Below are 3,692 nucleotides of genomic sequence, written 5' to 3' on the forward strand. Positions count from 1 at the left end.
ACATTTAATCTTAAAACCGATGTATAGCACTGTAATAGATATCGGCTGTTAACCGATGTCAAAGGCTTATGAAATTTAACATCACACGCGAAGACATCGGTTCAGATTTTTTTTAACATCGGTTTAGAACCGATGTCTGATCCCATATTTCTAGTAGTGAGCACCTAGGCTTGGGTTATGATATTGCATCTCAATTTTAATTGGAAGAATATAGGACATTCACCGGAGCCATCACATACGATGATCAGTCGTATAACGGAAATCTGTAATCTTTTCTACTAGTAGAAGGACGACTCCCACACATCCAGTTGTCACCCTTACCGCATTCAGGCATATTATGTGTGGCACATACATACAGGCTTTCCACATACTTCACATGTTTACATGTGGCACACTAGTAGTCGCTCCAGTACACAAAGTACCAAAGTCTACCCCTTCATGTCCTTTGAAGAATCTTATTATAAAAATGGAACTCGAATCATGTCGAAGTTCCTCAAGCGTTTTGCTTGGTGATAGAAACAAATCTCATATATGTATATAAGTACTTTCGAGGATTTTCGGAGGAAGTACTAAGATAATGTGAGTTGACCGTTGTCAACAGATAAATAAATAAGGGGGAGTTCCTTTTGAAATTATAATCAAATTATTTAAAATATGTCGAGATAATATTTTCGCCGATCCGAAAGGATTAAAATGATTTTTTGAAACTCGGAAAATATTTTAAAATAGGTTTTATGAATTTTAAATCATATTAAATTATTTAATAAATTTTTAGTAATTAAATAATAATTATAAAATAATTAAACCTCGAATAATTATATTTTAAAAGAATATTTGAAATAATATTCCTCAACTAATTATGTTTAAATAACTAAAGTAATCTTTAATAAATATAAATAATTGAGTTTGAAATAAATAACTATTGGAGAATACTTCTTCTATTAAAATGAATATCCGAAATAATATTCATTGTTCGAGTAGTTAAATATAGTTGAGGGAATATGATCTTTGGAAATCGCTTTAAATCAAATTCGAGGTATTTAATACTTCGCAAGTGGACATCGAGTGTGACGGCCTCAATCCCGGGGTCAGGAGTTGACGTCACTAAACACAATTACTAGAAATATAAATAACAAAATTATTATTATAATATACTAACTCGACCCCGAACCAAGATCCGATCCAGGTTCAAGTATGATCTAAGCTACACATTATTACAACTCATTTATTCAAAAGTCTGACACAAACTAACTTATTCAGCAACTCATCAGACCACATGTGGTCTGATACTAACTACCTTTGAGGAGTCGGGTCCTGAAGGGGCGGAGACACGGTTCTGCCAAGGTCTGATTGATCTTCTAGGCATCTGCGATATATATATATATATATAACAGGTTACAAGGGTGAGCATAATCGCTCAGCAGTACCAAAATATGAATATCAAGATAAAAACAGTAATGTAATCAGTTATAGGAACAGAACTATAATCAACATAAAATCTGAATCTGTAAATCATTTTGAACAACAGTTTATAAAGGAAAGTTGAGATAACTGGATATCACTGACTAGCATGCCTTTAACAAAACAAATGTAGTTGTGTGATGTGCAAGTACCAGAGTCCAATTTTAGCATGCTATTCACATTTATAAATCCACTGTATCAATTACTTATACCCTTACGGGAATCACAAAGCCAAATCAGAGAGGTAACGGATATGTGAAGACAGTTGATCAGGCTATCAACACCAGACGGCTCCAACTACCATCCCATATACCTGTTCCAGAACTCAGAGACTAGCTAGGTATCTGACCTGCTGGACTAATCGATTATGAATTGCACGCAACCGAATTAGCCTCTACGCCACCTCAATAAGCCTACTCTGGCCCTTATGTATCCCATATCTGACCGTTTTATCCAATTTTCAAAATACTTGTACCTATCTCATTTCAAAACCATTCATTTTAACAACACACATAAAACTGGTGCACAAAACATTTTCATTCGAGATAGGTACCCTTTTTTGAAGTTACTTTTCCCCAAAACAGGTTTAAAACAATGATTTATAACTTTAGGGGATACGTAACTTAAAACGTTTATGTTCCTTTACGAGAATAAAACAATAATCTATTCATACGTACTAAACCATAAAAGAATGGTCAGGGTACTTGCCTTGCAACGCTTTCGGAAACCCTAAGTAGCTTTTACGCTGACTTCGGTCCTGGCGATACTCGACGGGGATCTACAATAACAGAACATCTTAGTCAGTTATATCGACATGCTTGATATCCTCAATCCCAATTATCCCAATTCGATAACCCGACTCGTATATAATATAAATGCACACAATCACATAATCACATAGTCCATATTCAAATAAGGGTAATATGTTTCGTAATATATAGTACGTTTCTCGTATTTAAAATAAATTTAACCGATTATTTGGAATATTTTCCGCACGAAATTATGTATTTTATTTCACGAAATCCAATCAAGAAAATTCCTGCAGAGAATAATTAAATTAATAAATAAAAATCAACAACACACGCGCACAAGCACGCGCACAACACAGACACAATGGGAAAACATAGGGCAGCTGGAAAAACGGCCCAAAAACAAGGCTGCACAGGAACTCAGAGACACAAGGAAGGCAACACACCACAACACTCACAGCACGCACATATATATGAATATATATATATACATACAACTAACAAACCACCAAGCTCACCGGGAAAAGGCGGTAATGGAACCACGGCGGCAACCAGACGGCACCGAGAAGAGCCGAAGAAGGAGGAGGAGATAAGAAAACAAGAAAAACGAATAGCAAGAGAGAGAACAGAGAGAGAATTGAGATTGATCGAGAGACACAGCCAAAAATAAAGGGAAATTGATGTTTAGGGGAAGTGATAATGCAGCCAACACGTGTCCTGCAAAATTGGATACGTGGTAACTTCTTATTATAAGTTATTAACACGTGTCCCTGAATACCAGGGGACCGGATTTTTATCCCGAACTTGAGATTAACGAACCGAGACATCTTTTTAAAACAAATTCGAAAAATTACGATAATAGTCTTAAAATATTTTAAATATCCCGAAGTTAACAAAAACATAAATTTCAAAATTTTAAAACAATTTTTGAAGTGCAATTTATACCCGCTTTTTAGCAATTAAACGAATCAACGCGCGGATAAAATCAATCCCAAAAAATTCCAAAATAATTTTAAAATTCTTAGAATATTATAAACTTAATAAAAAATGAGTTTCGTGATTTTTGAAGAATTCTAGATTTAGATATGGATTTTACAAATAAACACAATCAGAAAATCATTTAAAGATAAATAATTAATGAAATATTGATTTCTCAATTTTATATAATCCTAAAAATAATTATTGAAATTATAAAATCATAAAACTAATTTTAGAGACCATCCAAATATTTATGGAATTAAAACTGTAATAAAATCACTTTTTAAAAGCGAGACAAAACCATATAACTCAATAATAAATCACACAATCCAATATATACCAATAGATCACAGATAAATAATAAAAATCAACACACTGCTGCCAAAACCAATACACATATTTTATTTAATTATTTATTCAAATATTACACTTTAAAATAATAAGAATAATAGAAAATATACGAGTCGTTATATCAAGCCCCTTAGAATAAAATAAGTACGGACT

The sequence above is a fragment of the Apium graveolens genome, chromosome 7 (genome assembly GCF_009905375.1).
Source record: "Apium graveolens cultivar Ventura chromosome 7, ASM990537v1, whole genome shotgun sequence".
In the NCBI taxonomy this organism is placed as follows: Eukaryota; Viridiplantae; Streptophyta; class Magnoliopsida; order Apiales; family Apiaceae; genus Apium; species Apium graveolens.